We start from the raw sequence: 18746 nt of genomic DNA, 5'->3' as shown, positions 1-18746 counted from the left end.
ACTCAGAAATAACAAGTAATGAACTATTGATACATACAACATATATGAATCTAAAATAATTAACTTAAAAAAAAAAGCCAAACCAAAAATAATTAAATATGAGAGCGTACACTTATGATTTCATTTACATAAAATTCTAGGCACTGCAAACTATTCTATACTGACAGAAAATTGATCAGTGGTTGTCCAAAGACCACAGAGGTTGGGAGAATTACAAATGGGGATAAGAAAACTTGAGGGGTGATTAAATATATTCATTACACCTTGACTGTGGTGACAGTTTCATGATAAGCACACGTCAAAACTTAACAAATTGTGTATTTTCATATGTAGTTTACTGTATGTCAATTTTTAAAAACCTCAATTAAGCTCTTTTTTGAAAACTATGAGAGGACAATGTATTCCTGCTGGCCACTCAATAATTGATAAGGCATTAATAAAGTGGTTTTACTTTCCCTTGCTCAGTGTACAGGCAACTCTTGGCAAAATTAAACAGAGAGAACCACTCAAAGTAGCATATACATTTGAATTTTTGTAAACGTAAAAACACTTCCATTAACCTATATATTTTCAGACATGTTCCATCTTCAATTTTGACAGATCTTCAGTCGGTACTGCTAGAAACTGTCAGTTCTGGCAAGTACACAGTTAATATAATCTGTAAATAAGCATTTAGATACACCAAAAAAAGCTCCTACAAGAAACTCTAATAAGGTTCATTAAACTTGAAAACATCTGTGAATAGTACCCCAAGTGTGATAAAATCAATAAAAAAGACTATAATCTGTATTATCACCTCTTAAGAACTCCCCAATTATAGATTTTTACCTTTTGTAGACATTTAATCAAAAAATATAAACTTTTTACCTACTTAAAAAAAAAGCTTAAAAGCTTTAAGGTTAAAAATCCTAAACTGAATTTTTCTTTACCAAAAGATATTTTCACTGTTTTAAAGACAAACAGAAAGTATGATGTATTGAGCAATGGAGAAAAGTTATGGAGATGAGGGTGAACTATACAGTCAATCAAAACCATTTTATATTCATATTCATGTCAGATAATGAATAACATCATCTAATCCAAGCTACTACATCTCTCACTTTGACTTTGCAGTAGCCTTTTTGAATTTTTTTAATGAAAAATTAAAAATTAAAATTCAGATGAATTCAATCTTGATATACAATGAGTCTCAAATTCTTCACCCATTATATGGGTACGATAACACTCCCAGGTTATGTGAGGATTAAATGAGATCATGGGTAAGCACTTACTTTGTTGCCTGGCACATAATAAGTGTTTCATAAATGTTAACTATTATTACCTGAATAAATGTTCAGCCTCCATGAGTTCAGTGCTGGAATGGTGTCACATATAAGTAACAAGTCTAACCTCAAAAAAAAAAAAAAAAAAAAAGATAAGTTAAAAGCAATATTTCAGTTTTAATATACTGAGACTCTCAAAGAAAATAAAGAGATCTATTTAAAAATCCATAGCAGCTTCTTAATATTTTATTTCTCAATTCTTTTTGCTCACAATATTTCTTATAACCCTCACTTTGCCCTGAACTCTCGGTATCTACCCCTATTTTAATTCACAATAAAACACTGGTCATTTGGCTCCTCCCCCGCTGCTGATCCCTTCTACTTATAAGCAGTTCTTAGTCTACTTTCTAATAACGTCCACTTTTATCCAGCCTTACTCCTTGAACTTCAGCTGTTTTTTTACCCATTATCCTTCTACACAAGACAAATCTAGAAACTGAGCTAGCAGAATAGCATCTGTCTTGGTAGATGCGAAGCAAAAGTAGAGTGGCCAGAGAAAAAAATTTCTTCTCTGAGCAGAAATAATATCACAAACACAGAATTTAGTATCTCCTCACTCCAACTGCAGTATTTATTATTATTGTTATTACAGGACTCTGAGGGCTGGTTGCTGCTGAATCCACTTTAGGCACCCAGGGTGCTGAGTGTCACCACCAGAACCCTTAATATGCTCAAGCCAGCCTGTCTCCAAAACCTAAGCCCTAAAAAACAAAAACAAACAAACAAACAAAAAAAACCTAAGCGCTCCTAAGATCTATACAATGAGGAGTATCTCCAATTCATCATTTTGTTTTATAACTCTATTTTATGAATATCACATCACTAAGTCTACCTTCTCAGTATCTTACACAGACTTCCATGAAAAAGCTCTTCCAGTTTCTGTACAGTCCCTTCCCCTCAGACTTTTGGCATTAGATGTGTGGTGGTTTGGTTAGGATTGGGAGGCATGACCGGAGGATACTGCCCTTCCCATTGCCAATCTTGGTCCTGAAAAATTACCTGCACAGTGAATTTTTTCCCCACGAAATGTCTTGTTCTTCCTCATGCAAAGAAATTACTGGTTGCCTTTCCCTAAAGGTCCTCAAGACATGCCCAGATGTATCTTATTCTTAAGAGAGCAAAGGAGATTCAAGTTGAAGCCTTGCCACACCAAAAAGTCACTTTCCAACTCTGAGTCAGAGAATCAAGAGCAACACAATTCAAAGCCCACACTAGTACTTATTGCTATGATGGTTTTCTTGCCCAAACTGTAATCTATCAAAATTAAAAATGAAATACTTTCTAAAAGAAGTTGAATTCCTTTTTGCTATCCATCCACTTCAACCTCCATATAATTGTAATTTTTTAATCAAATGCAATAGAATCTGCCTGGAATACAGGAAACCAGGGTTTGATCCCTGGGTCTAGAAGATCCCTTGGAGAAGGGAATGATTACCCACTCCAGTATTCTTACCTGGAGAATCCTATGGACAGACTATAGCCCAAGGCTATAGTCCATGGGCTCACCAAGAGCTGGACACAACTGAGCAACTAACACTATACTATACTACTACACTAATAGCCTCTCAACTGATCTTTCTACTTCTGTACTGGGCAGTCTGCTATCTGTTCTTCCCAGAGAATCAAGAGTAATCTTTTTTTTTTTAAATTGAAGTACAGTTGATCTACAACGTATTATGAGTGATCTTTTTAACATGTATATCAGATCACTTAGCTTCCTTGTTCAACCAGTTTCCTTCCATTAATGGCTTTCCATCATCCCAAGCAAGGTCTACAGAGCCTTGTAAAACCTGGCCCTGGCTATTCTTGAACATACCAAACCACATACTCCCCATAAGTCCTTTTTTTGTTGTTCCTCCTGCTCAGAACAGTAACCTTCCATCAGGAAATGCTGGTTCTAACCCCCCTTCAAATAATAGTTCATATGTCACTATGAAGAGATCTGACCACACAATTTAAAGTATCCTCTTACTCTCAAATCACATCACCATATCAATTTTCTTCAGCACTATACTCTCTAATTATCTTATATCTTTATTTTCTTCTTTATCAAAGTTCTCAAACAAGGAAATGTAAGCTCTCTGAAGGCAGAAGTCTTATGTGTCTTTTTCATATCTGTACCTCCAATGCCAAATAGTGTCTGACACACAATAAACACTGGAACAGTTTTCTAGTTGTTTGATTCACTTACAAAGCCAGGTACTATCTCTGAGGTGTTCGGCTTTCTAAAACTTATTTCTACAGCCAAAAAACCAACCAGGCTTCAAAACCCTATGTTCTCTTCATTCTAACAATCTGTCCTGTATTCTCAAAAAGCTCTCTTCCTTTCTGGAAGAGAGAAGGTACCTCTGAAAGTAAAATTTGCACTCAAAAAATAGATGCAATCTTATCTGGCAACACAGTTCTCTAGGTCTTTGGGGTTCAGATCCAAAGTTCTCAGGCAGCAGCAAGTACCAAAAATCTGGCCACTAGTACTGCACTGAGGAAGAGCAGAACAACCAGGCTAATCTGAACCAAGTTGCAAATCCTTGTAAGAGTATCATAGTTGATAAGAGTTCTGTGAAGCACTCCTCACAGGAGTAGGGAGATTTAGTTTAGTCATCAGACTAGTGGCACATTCTATAAAGCCTAAATAATGACCCTGTCACCAGGAAAACAGATACTTTGTCCCAGCCTTCCAATCAGCTGCATTTAGCAACCATCTTTCACAATAAAATGCCACCTCTGAGTTCCTATTCCTATCAAATTATCACTAGTTTGGGCAACAGATAAATCAGAAACTACAGTTAACAAATCTACTTGTCTGGGACCCAAGAATATTAATTAAACTTACTCAGAGAAACAGTCACCTGTTGCCTCTAGTCACCTGGAGACAAGTTTAAAAGATGCAAACAACTGTAACACTTGGGCACGTGAAAATGGCTATAATCTGAAGAACAGCCACACGTCACTTTCAATGGTACATCTATACTGAAAGTGACCTTCCCCCTCCAAAATAAATAATGTTTAAAGTCAGCTGAATCTTGAACAAATACTCTGACTTTTCTTTAAAATAAGGTCTCTGACAGCTACCTTAACTAGAGGCCCAATAAACTCAGGGCAAGGGGCTCACTGTGCTGACATTATCACCTCATTTAGGACTTGAGCTGATTTATCCTGATGGGCTGACAGGTCACTGACATCTGCACCTTACCCGACATTCTTACTGATTTCATACGTGAAAAACACTGTCCACTCAAGACAACTGCAATCCAGACACCTTCTCCTGATAGGGAACCCTTCCTTTCGTGACTTCAATGAGCGCCATGGAAAAAAGTTGCCATTTCAGCCCCACTTCAGGAACTCTGGATGACTAACAAGTAACTTCTGAATGACTGAATGGCTGGGAACAGAGACCATAAAAGGACTAGAATGTTAAACCTTAGCAATTACAAATAAAAGGATTTTTTAAAAAGATCAAAATCACCTGAAGAAAAAACTAATCTCTCCTGTATTTAGAGATATTTGGTATCACTAAGGTAATTTGAAAAGAAGCTACAAAGTCAGAAGACCTAAAAATATCTGGTCCTTGGCCACACCAAGAAATCACAGAAGAAATCCTTTAACCAAGTAAGCTTTGTTCTAACATGAATTTCAAGAAAAAGGCAAGGCAAGGTAATTTTAAAAATCCACAAACTATCCACTTAACCTGAAGGAAGGAAGGGAGGTGAGAAAAGGAGGGAGAAAGAGCAAGACGACAAAAAGAAGAGGAACAAGGAAAAGGAAGGCCCAGTGTTATAGGTTAAACATGGCCATAGATTATTTGTAGCAATTCCCATCAGGAAGTGGAGCTTAGGGACTTCTCCGGTGGTCCACTCCCAACGCAGGGAATCAGGGTTCGATCCTGGTCAGGGAACTAGATTCCACATGCCACAACTAAAGATCTGGTATGCTGCAACAGAGTGAAGACCCTGTGTGCAATAACTATGACCTTGCACCTAAACATATATATACACACACAAATAACACATGCTGAATAGGGGTGTAGAGAAAAGGGAACACTCTTACACTGTTGGTAGGAATGAAAATTGGTGCAGTCGCTACAGAAAAGAGTATGGAAGTTCCTCAGAAAACTAAAAGTAGAATTACCAAATGATCCAGCAATCCTACTCCTGGCTATACACCTGGAAAAAAATGTAATCCAAAGAGACACATGCACCCTTTTGTTCAAAGTAGCACTATTTACAAAAGCCAAGACACAGATACAACCTAAATGTCCACTGACACATGAATGGATAAAGAAGATGTGGTATATACACACACACACACATACACACACAATGAAATACTATTCAGCCATAAAAAAGAATGAAATAACACCATTTGAGGCAACATGGGCCTAGAAATTATCATACTACGTGAAGTAAGTTGGAAAGACAAATACCATATGATATCATTTGTATGAGGAATCTAAAATATGGCACAATGGGGACTTCCCTCACAGTCCTTGGTTAAGACTCTGCACCTCCAAAAAAAAAAAAAAGGTTCTGCACCTCCAATGCAGGAGGTATGGGTTTGACCCCTAATCAGGGAAGATCCCACATGCAGCATAGCATAGCCAAAAATTAAAACAACAACAAAAAAAAGACACAATGAACTTATTTACAAAACAGAAATAGACTCACAGAGAATAGACTTATGGTTGTCAAGGTCAGGGGGGTGGGGGAGGGATAGATTTGGAGTTTGGGATTAGCAGATACAAACTATCATATACAGGATGATAGGAATTATATTCAGCATCTAGTAATAAATCATAATGGAAAGCAATATGAATAAGTACATATATGTGTTTCTGTATAATGAATCACTTTGCTATACAGCAGAAATTAAAGCAACATTGTAAATCAACTATACCTCAATAAAATAAATTTTTTTAAAAAATTAGTTTTCATTAAAAAGTATATTATAAAAAAATGGGCAGAAGAATTGAATAGGTAATTTTCCAAAGAGGAAATGCAAATGGTCAACAGGCAGAGGAGAAGATGCTCAACATCACTGGAAATAGAAATCAAAAACACAATGAGACACCACCTCACAGGATGGCTATAAGAAAAAAGAACATTAATGATAAATGTCAGCAAGGATGAGGAGGAAAAGGAATCCTTATACATTGTTGGCAGGAATGTAAACTGGAGCAGCCACTGTGGAAAACAATATGGAGGCTCCTCAAAAAGCTAAAAATAGAACTACCATATGACCCAGCAATACTACTGGGTGTGTATATACACACATACATGTAGGCACGTGTGCACACACACACAGGAATACTACTCAGCCATAAAAAGAACAAAATTTTGCCATCTGCAGCAACATGGGTAAACTTGAAGGGCATTATGCTAAGTGAAATAAGACAAAGAGAGAAAGGCAAATACTATGTGATGTTACTTATATGTGGAATCTAAAAAATACAATAAACTAATGAACAGAGAAAAGCAGACTTACAGATACAGAGAACAAATCAGTGGTTACTAGGGGGAGGGGTGGGGGCGGGCACGAGCAGGCAACATAGGGGTGGGAGAGTGGGAGGCAGAAACTCAGTTCAGTTCAGTCGCTCAGTCATGTCTGACTGTTTGCGACCCCATAAACTGCAGCACGCCACGCTTCCCTGTCCATCACCAACTCCCGGAGTTCACCCAAACCCATGTCCATTGAGTCAGTGATGCCATCCAACCATCTCGTCCTCTGTCGTCCCCTTCTCCTCCTGCCCTCAATCTTTCCCAGCATCAGGGTCTTTTCAAATGAGTCAGCTCTTCACATCATGTGGCCAAAGTATTGGAGTTCCAGCTTCAACATCAGTCCCTCCACTGAACACCCAGGACTGATCTTTAGGATGGACTGGTTGGATCTCCTGGCAGTCCAAGGGACTCTCAAGGCTTTTCCAACACTACAGTTCAAAAGCATCAATTCTTTGGCACTCAGCTTTCTTTATAGCTCAACTCTCACATCCATCCATGACCACTGGAAAAACCATACCTTTGATTAGATGGACGTTTGTTGGCAAAGTAATGTCTCTGCTTTTTAATATCTCTGTCTAGGTTGGTCATAACTTTTCTTCCAAGGAGTATGCATCTTTTAATTTTATGGCTGCAGTCACCATCTGCAGTGATTTTGGAGCCCAGAAAAATAAAGTCAGCCATTGTTTCCACTGTTTCCCCATCTATTTGCCAGGAAGTGATGGGACCGGATGCCATGATCTTAGTTTTCTGAATGTTGAGCTTTAAGCCAACTTTTTCACTCTCCTCTTTCACTTTCATCAAGAGGCTCTTTAATTCTTCTTCACTTTCTGCCATGAGGGTGGTATCATCTGCATATCTGGGGTTATTGATATTTCTCCCAGCAATCTTGATTCCAGCTTGTGCTTCTTCCAGCCCAGTGTTTCTCATGACAGCCTTGACGTACTCCTCTTCCTATTTGGAACCAGTCTGTTGTTCCATGTCCAGTTACAACTGCTGTTTCCTGACCTGCATATAGGTTTCTCAAGAGGCAGGTTAGGTGGTCTAGTACTCCCATCTCTTGAAGAATTTTCCACAGTTTATTGTGATCCACACAGTCAAAGGCTTTGGCATAGTCAATAACGCAGAAATAGATGTTTTTCTGGAACTCTTTTGCTTTTCAATGATCCAGCGGATGTTTGCAATTTGATCTCTGGTTCCTCTACCTTTTCCAAAACCAGCTTGAACATCTGGAAGTTCACGGTTCATGTATTGTTGAAGCCTGCCTTGGAGAATTTTAAGCATTACTTTACTAGTGTGTGAGATGAGTGCAACTGTGCAGTACTTTGAGCATTTTTTGGCATTGCCTTTCTTTGGCACTGGAATGAAAACTGACCTTTTCCAGTCCTGTGGCCACTTCTGAGTTTTCCAAATTTGCTGGCATACTGAGTGCAGCACTTTCACAACATCTTTCAGGATTTGAAATAGCTCAACTGGAATTCCATCACCTCCACTAGCTTTGTTCATAGTGATGCTTTCTAAGGCCCACTTGACTTCACATTCCAGGATGTCTGGCTCTAGGTGAGTGATCACACCATCGTGATTATCTGGGTTGTGAAGATCTTTTTTGTACAGTTCTTCTGTGTATTCTTGCCACCTCTTCTTAATATCTTCTGCTTCTGTTAGGTCCCTACCATTTCTGTCCTTTATTGTGCCCATCTTTGCATGAAATGTTTCCTTGGTATCTCTAATTTTCTTGAAGAGATCTCTAGTCTTTCCCATTCTATTGTTTTTCTCTATTTCTTTGCATTGATCACTGAGGAAGGCTTTCTTATCTCTTCTTGCTAGTCTTTGGAACTCTGCATTCAGATGGGTATATCTTTCCTTTTCTCCTTTGCTTTTCGCTTCCCTTCTTTTCACAGCTATTTGTAAGGCCTTCCCAGACAGCCATTTTGCTTTTTTGCATTTCTTTGGTTATAAAATAGGATATAAGGATGTATTATACAATGCAGGGAATATAGCCAATATTTTTAGTAACTGCAAATGAAGTGCAATCTTTAAAATTATATATAAAAAATTAGAGAGTGCGTCATACATTAATATGAAGGAATTTACTATTTTTAATGAATTAATAAATATTTAAATGTTTCCTTAGTTTTAATTTCTAGATAGTAAATATTGGCAAATATAACCCACATAAATAAAAGTTCTTTGGAGTCTGTAATAATTTTTTAAAGAGTTAAAAAGTCAGACTAAGATTTGAGAACTGCTGATCTAGAATTTCCCCTGCCCCACTTGCCCTTCAAGGCTCTGCTCTTGCAGAAAGCCTTTCCTGATAGCTTAATCAGCTATAGCTGCTTATGAGAGCAAAGACTACATTGGTTCAGAGGCACTCAGTTAACTGTGTTGAATGAACTAGGCTAAGCTGAATGCACACCAAATATACATGTGTGGAAACATTTCAAAGTGGTTATTTTATATGTATCCACCATGACTAAATCCTATCTTTCAAATCTTGAATCAACTACTGGTGGAAATGTAAACTTCATATATATTTGGAAGTCAATTTTACAATGTTTATAAAAACTGCAAAGTATATACCTTTAGAAAATTATCTTAATAATTATTACAAATATGCAAAATAACATATGTACAAAGTTATTCATGCAGCACTGTTTATAACTGAGAAAAAAGTCAAAATGCTTTTTTTTTTTTTTGAGGAGTTACAAGTCACTATGAAAAGAGTAGGGAAAATGCTTACAAAAATGTATGTAACTTACTTAAATAAGAAACACACATAACTACTCCTGATTCGCCCCTGTGCTCAACTCTTCTCCTAAAAGCATTTTAAATTGTAGAGATTTGCCTTAAAAACCTTACTGGTAACACAGCACAATAATAACCATAAATACTGTAAATGATAGAAACTTCATACACAGCCCATAACACCGTACAGATGCAAACAAGAATAAGGAAATTTTTGATGTTATGTTCTAAGTCTGAATCACAACAACACGTACAACTTGATGTATGTGTAAGAAAAGTGCGAGACAATCATTTTTTAAAAAAGGAAGAAAAGAACATAGAAACATTTTCATGTATGTGTATATTTCATGCTTGTAATTGCACAGGATACACAAAAACTGGTAACCCTACTTGCCCCTGGAAAGAGGAACTAACTGGTTTATATCGTAGGAACAAGAAGAAAATTTCACTCTACTTTTTTCTTTCAGTAGAACCTTATACCATATAAATGTGACACCAATTCAAAGAGCAAATCTAAAAATATGTAATTTTTCACATTAGGAATAACTTCTCATCTTTCTTTTTCCAGCCTCAGAAAATGTTAATCCCTAACGTCTTTTTAAGATTTTTTATTTTTTTCAAGCATAGTTGATTTACAATGTCATGTTCATTTCTACTGTATAGCAAAGTGGTTCAGTTATACACATACTATATATTTTTTCATATTCTTTTCCCTTATGGTTTATCACAGGATACTGAATATAGTTCCCTGTGCTCTACAGTAGGACCTTGTTGTTTATCACACACACACACACACACACACACACACACACACTAGGCTGGTGCAAAAGTAATTGCAGCTTTGCACTGTTGAAATTTGTCATGATACTGGAATACATTCTTAAATAAATACAGTTATGTTATACATCATTTTAATGTGTATTTCTTGTTCTATGTTTTTTTGCTAAGGACATTACTTGTTGTTTGTTTTATACACACTTCAGACTATGGAAATGATGTTAGACAAAAAGAAAATTCAAGTGATTTTCTTATTCAAGTTCAAAATGGGTTGTAAAAAGCAGAGGAGACAACCACAACATCAAAAACGCATTTGGCTCAGGAACTGCTAACGAACATTGTGCAGTGGTGACTCAAGAAGTTTTGCAAAGGAGACGAGAGCCTTGAAGATGAGGAGCATAGTGGTCAGTCATCGGAAGGTAACAACGACAGCTGAGCACCATCATCAAAGCTGATCCTCTTAAAATTACATGAGAAGTTGCTAAAGAACTCAACATCGACCATCTGGAATTTGAAGCAAACTGGAAAGGTAAAAAGCTTAATAAGTGGGTACCTCATGAGCTAATCAAAAATCCAAAAAATTGTCCTTTTGAATTGTCATCTTCTCTTATTCTAGGCAACAACAACGAACCACTTCTTGATTGGATCATGACGTGCAACTGGCTCATGACATGAAAAGTGGATTTTATACGACAGTCATCAACAACCAGCTCAGTGAAAGGACCAAGAAGCTCAAAGCATTCTCAAAGCCAAACCTGCACCAAAAAAAAAGGTCATGGTCGCTGCTTGGTGGTCTGCTGCCAGTCTAATTCACTACAGCTTTCTGAATCCCAGCGAAATCATTACATCTGATAAGTAAGCTCAGCAAATCAGTGAGATGCACTGAAAACTACAATGCCTGCAGCTGGTATCAGTCAACAGAAAGGACCCAATTCTTCTCTAGGACAACCAACGCTTCAGAAGCTGAATAAATTGGCTACGAAGTTTTGCCTCATCTGTCACGTTCACCTGACCAACCACCACTTCTTCAAGCATCTTAACAGCTTTTTGCAGGGAAAATGCTTCCACAACCAGCAGGAGGCAGAAAATGCTTTCCAAGAGTTTGTCAAATCCTGAAGCACAGATATCCATGCTACAGGAATAAACAAACATTTTTCACTGGCAAAAATGTGTTGATTGAAAAATAAAATAAAATTTAAAAATGTGTTGATTATAACAGTTCCTATCTTGATTAGTAAAGACAATACTTGCGTGTGTGCTAAGTTGCTTCAGTCGTGTCTGACTCTTTGAGCCTAGTTATATGTATTTAAAATTCATGGTCCAGAACCGCAATTACATTTGAACCAACCTAATAATAGTTTGCATCTGCTAATTTCAAACTCCCAGTCTATCCTTCTCCCTGGCTCTTGGCAACCAGTCTGTTCTCAATGTCAACAAGTCTGTTTCTGTTTTGTAGACAGGTTTGCTTGTGCCATATTTTAGATCCTACATATAAGTGATATAATAAGGTATTTGTCTTTCTGACTTACTTCAATTAGTATGATAATCTCTAGTTGCATCCATGTTGCTGTAAGTGGCATTTTTTTGTTCTTTCTGTGGTTGAGTAGTATTCCACTGTATATATGTACCATATCTTCCTTATCCATTCATCTGTTGATGGACATTTAGGTTGTACTCATTGTTTTGGCTATTGTGAATAGTGCTGCTATGAACATGTAAGTGGTATCATATGGTATTTGGGTATTTGTCTCTTTCTGACTTACTTCACACTGGAAAGGATGCAGAGAAAAATAATTTGGAAGAGTCACTATGGAAAACAATATGACATTTCCTCAAAAAAAAACTAAAAATAGAAATACCAGAGGATCCAGCAATTCCATTCCAGGGCATATATCTGAAGAAAACGAAAATACTAATTCAAAAAAATACATGCATCCCAATATCCATGAAGCACTATTTACAATGGCCGAGATAAGGAAGTAACCAAGCTCATGGCTTCTCTCACAGCTGAGATGGTAAAGAATCTGCCTGCTAATGCAGGAGACCCAGGTTCGATCCCTAGGTTAGGAAGACCCCTGGAGAAGGAAATGGCAACCCACTCCAGTATTCTTGCCTGGAGAATCCCCGTGGACAGACAACCCTGGTGGGTTACAGTCCACGGGCTTGCAGAGTCGGACATGACTTAGCGACTAAACCACCACTACAAGATGTTCATCAACCTATGAATGGATAAAGAAGATGTGAGACTGAGATACACACACACACACACACACACACACAACACAGAAAATATTCCTCAGCCATAAAAAGGAATGAAATCCTGCCATCTGCAGTAATACGGATGAACCCAGAAAATATGCTTAGTGAAATAGGTCAAACAGAGAAAGATAAATACTGAGTATCATTTATATGCAGAATCTAAAAAATAATACAATAGGGGGCAGGGGAGGGTTGGATTGGGAATTTGGGACTAGCAAATGCAAATCAATCTATATAGAATGGATAAACAATGAGGTCCTACTGTATAGCACAGGTAACTATATTCAGTATCTGATAAAAAACCATAATGAAAAAGAGTATGAAAAAGAATATATATACATATATAACTGAATTAGTTTGTTGTACACCAGAAACTAACAACATTGTAAGTCAACCACACTTTGATTAAAAGTAAATAAGTAAAAATTTTAAAGGAAAAATAAGGAAAAATTAGAATAATACAAATGAAAATACAAACAAAAAAGAAACAGACTCACAGATATAAAACAACAAACTAGTGGTTACCAAAGCTGAGAGGAAAGGGGTGTGGAGCAAATTAAGGGTATGGAATTAACAGATACAAACTACTACATATAAAATAGATAAGCAACAGGATATACTATATAGCACAGGGAATTAGAGCCACTATCTTGTAATAACTTTTAACTGAGTATAATCTGTAAAAATACTGGCTCCCTATGCTGTACACCTGAAACTAATAATGTAGATCAACTATACTTCAATTTTAAAAAAAGAAAAAATCACCCACTATGAAGGCTTTAAATTAATTGTGTTGAGTGGTTAACTAATGTTTCTGGGGTAGAGTCAGGTTCTTCACCTTTTACATTTTTTGAATTATTTAAATGTCTTATGATAACTACATTATTACCTTCACAATTTGAAAAATACAAATCCATAAGATTAAAGATACTGAACTTAAAAATCTATAGTCCTGTCTTTGAATTGGAAATACTGATACAAACTTGTAATACACTTTCTTTCAAATAAAAAAAAAGACAAAAACCTTATTTCCTAGCCTTCTTCACTAAAAACAGCAAGAAATAATGAGCAATCCACTAAGCAGTAGTGCCTCTTGCACCCAGACTGTAGCTTCTAAACATCATTTCCCAAAAAAGGGGCAATGGCTGTCACATGCCCATGAATGGAAATGGAAAAGAGGATCTCTGAATATCAGGTCAGACCAGAAAACAAAGAAACTAGGAGGGTCACATGAAAAGAACACTGGAGGGAATTCCCTGGCGGTCCAGTGATTATGACTCCACTCTCACTGCCAAGGTCCCAGGTTCAATCTACTAAGATCCCACAAAACTTGCAGCCAAATGGACACTAAAGCCAACTTAAAGAGGTTCCCATTTGCCATTATGAGTTAATCAATGAGATATCAATAAGAATCAAAAAGAAATGAGACTGAAACACATCAATATATTTAAATTGATGAGTTCATAATGACAATTCAAAAAACTTATCAGTCACCTTTGCAGGATATTAGTGAACAAACTATTTTGAAAATAAAGATTCATTAATTAAAATAAAGATTCAAAGCAACTGTCTCACCTTTCCTGTATAAGATACACCTGAAAGTAACCAAGTAAATAATGAGGGACGTATCCCTTTATGAAAGTATTCCAGGACTTCCCTAGTAGTCCAGTGGTTAAGAATCCACCTGCCAATGCAGGGGACATGGGTTCGATCCCTGGTCCAGGAAGATTTCACATGCCGCAGGGCAACTAAGCCCATGCATCACAACTGTTGAAGCCCGTGCACCCTAGAGCCCGTGCTCTGCAACAAGAAGCCACCACAATGAGAAGCCTGCACACCACGTCTAGAGAGTAGCTCCCACTCACTTCAACTGGAAGAAGCCCACGCACAGCAATGAAGACCCAGAGTAGCCAAAAATAGAATAAATTTTAAAAAATAAAACTGCTAAAAAAAATTCCAGCTAAAATAAATTTTTAAATAATACAAATTGAATATCATCATTTTATAACCACTAATGAAATTCAATAAAAGACGTAGACAAGGTTCATCAATGGCTGCTGACATCATGAAAATTGGACTAACAGACATCACACACTTCCTCCTAATGGAAGTACACTATAAAGTATTCTAGCCAAAAACACTGAATCTGAATCTGATCAAATCCACTTTGTGGGAAATTACTGGACAGATAACCAAGTTTCTTCAACAAATACACAGGGGGGGAAAAAAAAGGAGAGGGGAAATTATTCGGATTAAGTGGTTTTTAAACATATACTGACCAACTACAAGATACAGACTTTATTTGACTAAACATACAAGCTATTTAGAAAATATGATACAGTCAGGGAAATATGAACACCAGATATTTAATATTCAGGAATTACTGTTAATTACTTTAGAAGTATAAATGGTATTGATATTATGTCTTTAAAGTCATTATTTAGGGGTATATACTGAAATATTCAGAGTGAAATTATACACCAGATTCTCTTCAAGACAGTCAGAAAAGGGGATAGAATTATAGATGAAATAAGAGTAGCCAAAAGCTAACAACTGCATATGGAAGTTCATCTAACTATTCCACTGCTTTCACGTTTGAAATTTTCCACAGTAAAGTTACTTAAATAAGCAACTCTCAGAAAGATATAAATATTTGAAATATAGCCACTGAAATGAAATAAATTTTATATATTAATCTTTTATTGAAGCCCAGTTCAATTCCTACCTCTATCCCTACTTCCTACATTGATTTCTATCTTTTTTCTATTTGTTGGATGGAGGAGCCTGGTGGGCTGCAGTCCATGGGGTCACTAGGAGTCGGACAGGACTGAGCAACTTCACTTTCACTTTTCACTTTCATGCATTGGAGAAGGAAATGGCAACCCACTCCAGTGTTCTTGCCTGTAAAATCCCAGAGACAGAGGAGCCTGGTGGGCTGCCGTCTATGGGGTCACATAGAGTGAGACACGACTGAAGTGACTTAGCAGCAGCAGCAGCATACTGCACAGTTAGATACAACTAAATTCTACAACATTCCATCTATACTATAGAATCTAACCTACTATATCTATTGTTGTTTTGTTCATAAATTATCAAGTTTATCTCCACAGCTAGCCAGTAAGGTCTTTTAATGCACATAAAAATTTTTTTTATCCCACAGCCTTAAAATGGTCCCAAGACTTTTCTAATGGTCCCAAATACCTTATCTGATACTCAAGGTGTCTCTGAAAATCCGTGGGACCTAGGGTTTCAGTCTTCCCTGTCACCCCAAAGAGTACTAAAATTTTACTCTAGTAAAAGCATATAATATCGTCTTTTTCAAATTTAACTGAGTTTCCCTTTATAACATCAGAATGGTAAGTCTCCAGAAAGCTAGGGCAAGCTAATAAGCACAAGCTTTCCTCCCAGAATTCAAATGGAAACTTGAGTTTTTATACTCTTTCACAAAAACAAAATTATACATTACTAGGCTTAAATAGAAAGTTTATTATCTAAGTGGTTGATTAAACACACTGAAATTATTTAATCAAAATTTCAGCTATAATATAAAGAAAGTCTGCCCAAAGAAATAGTCACAAAGCCCAGGAAAAGAGAACTCACCACCTAACTGGAATCCAAGAGTACTGGAAAACAAGTCTATTAGCGTACTTACAAGTATCAAGAGTTGATTTATAGCCCCTTTATCCTTTTTAAAAATGTTTTAAAATAACTGACTTTTCCATCTCATTGTAAGAGAAATCCGTGTTATTTATGAAGAGATAAGCAAAAAAAGAACAGAAAAACCACCCTACTACCTCCTCATGACATTTGTCTTACTGAACAGTAAGGGTTTTGAAAGCAGGAAGAAAAAAAGGCACATGGGCTGACAATGAAGATAAGATGCAGATTTCTCTTTCAATTTTTTTACATTTCACCATTTGTATAAATTCAGGGCCAGAAAATAAAAAAACCCACATTCCACTCTGGGAATTTTCTTGGTTTACAATAATTTGGGGGCATTTTTCTAATGTCCACAAAATTTCTTACCATAATAGCACCAAAGCCTTACATTTCCAATTGCCAAGTCAGGTAGTAAACACATCATATACACTCTCTATAAAATCTGTCCCTATTTTAACTTACATTTAAATTAGTTACTCAAACTACCATTCCTTTTATTTGCTACTTTTTATGTCTATCCAACTCCACCAAGAGATTTTTATTTCATGTACAGTTAAATATACACTGAATAAGTTTCTCCTCAAAATATCCTAGTCTGAATCCACACATAAGCGAAACAATTCTAGTGTCATAAAACCCACCAGTACCCAACCATAATGCTCACCTGATCTCTAACTCAGATGTATTGCCTCATCCATCCTGGTGAAGTATAAAGAACTGCACTTATCAAGCATAATCTGAAGAGACATTGGAGAAAGGAGAGTGGATAGCCTCCAGCAATTCACCTAGGAGGAGGAAAAAAATTATCCCTTTCACCACCCAGAATCTAAACTCCAACAAAATTTCAGCAACAGTCAAATAAAATTCTCAGAACAGTTTGACTTTTCACTGGCCTCAGTGCCTTAATTAAGTAGCCCAGGTGACAGTGCAAAAATTAATTTGAAGCTATTCTTTTTCTACCTTATTTCGAAGAGCCAAATATTTTCTGTCTTCACTATTAAAATCCCCTGAGATTTCAATTCTGCAGAAGCTCTACAGGGTTCTAAATTTAGCCAAGTTAACAGAAATAGTTGGAAGGCATGCAATTCACTTTAATATCTGCACGTTTATGTTGCCAGGCAGCTAATTTTTAAAGTACTCTTAGACTAGTCATCCACATATAAAAGAACAAATACATAAGCCATGTAATTAAAATATTTACTACCTATAACTTCTGGAAGTGATCAACATCACTCCTTCAAAAATATATTCCATGTTTCTTCCACAGGGATAGAGTTTTAAATATTTCAACAAAACATGGGACTTCCCTGGCAGTCCAGCAGTTAAGACTCCATGCTGCCAATGCAGGGGACACCAATTCAATCCCTGGTCAGGGAACTAAGATCCCACATGCCATGGCCAAAAAAAAAATTTAATGTTAATAGCAATTTCCTCACAACTTATTTATTTGTTTCCACTTCAAAGGAATATATAGATAGGTTTAAGGAGTTTCACCTTCAATGCAAAACCTTTTTGTACACTTTGCTGTATGGCACAAATTAGCGCAACACTGTTAATCAACTATACTTCAATTTTTAAAAATCAAGGAGAAAAAGTTTTGTAGAAAGGACTGACATGTCTCATTTCACATAGATTCCCATAGCAGGACATTTGCAAGTTGTTGGACCATTAGCCATTAGGGTGTACAAGATCTCAATTCTCAGGCCAAATCTATTTTGGATTTTCTGAAACATCAGACCTCATAAGGAGCCATAAAACCAGGCTCCAGCATAAATGTTCAATACAATAAACACCCTAAATTCATGTGAGTTTTGTAGATTGTGTTCACAAACCAATGTGTAAAGTGTATGTGCAAATGAATACAACATGCAGGTTCAAAATACAAAGTATTAAAGAGCTGGATTACAAGGTTCCCTACCTAAGGAGATTTTAATTCAGAGAGCAGAAAATAACAAAGAGGGAAACAACTCTTAAGTCACTACACCACAGGAAAAAAAGCATGGATTATATAAGAGGAAAAAGGATACAAATACTTGTTTTCACCTTCACATGTCACCACCAAGTTAGAGGGAAAAAAAATACAATGCGAATTTTCTAAACAACATCCAATTATTTCCCATGGCAAGTCACCGACATCGCCTGTAACTCACTTCATTCTGAGAAATAATTCAATTTAGACACTTTATTACTGAGTACTTCTAGGAAGACACAGAAGGGTCTTAGGTCTGGAATCCACTCATTTTTTTGTACTGGAAATAACTGACCCCATAAAGACAGCAAAGGACGGATAATTAAATATGAGCAGTTCCCCTTTAAAGGAACCATTCCCCACTAAAGGAATCAGGGTTCCTTGCAGAAAGGACTGATTCCAGGTTTGGAGCAAGTAAAGTACAGAGTGAACCCCAAATACCTTCTTGTGGCAGGATGTAAAGAAGTTCTCAGAACCTGACCAGGACAAGTCAAAAAAGCATAGGAATTAGTTTGAAGGTGC

General features: G+C 36.7%; 1 protein-coding gene across 24 annotated transcripts in view; it reads right to left on the bottom strand.

Moving 5' to 3' along the window:
* R3HDM2 (R3H domain containing 2) overlaps positions 1-18746 on the bottom strand; it is a 170251-nt gene that overhangs the window by 121387 nt on the left and 30118 nt on the right. For 11 of the 24 annotated variants that reach the window (XM_060412906.1, XM_060412912.1, XM_060412920.1 and 8 more), the window contains 2 exons: positions 16920-17040; positions 1322-1384 (listed from right to left, as the gene is read on the bottom strand). The gene's annotated coding sequence lies outside the window, so the exon portion shown is untranslated. Of the gene's footprint in view, positions 1-1321; positions 1390-16919; positions 17041-18746 lie in introns of all 24 variants that reach the window. The other 13 variants (XM_060412911.1, XM_060412913.1, XM_042247040.2 and 10 more) reach the window with 3 other exon arrangements.

Source organism: Ovis aries, chromosome 3 (genome assembly GCF_016772045.2).
Source record: "Ovis aries strain OAR_USU_Benz2616 breed Rambouillet chromosome 3, ARS-UI_Ramb_v3.0, whole genome shotgun sequence".
Lineage (NCBI taxonomy): Eukaryota > Metazoa > Chordata > Mammalia > Artiodactyla > Bovidae > Ovis > Ovis aries.
Note: the sequence above shows the minus strand (reverse complement) of the source record. Positions and strands in the feature narration are given on the sequence as shown.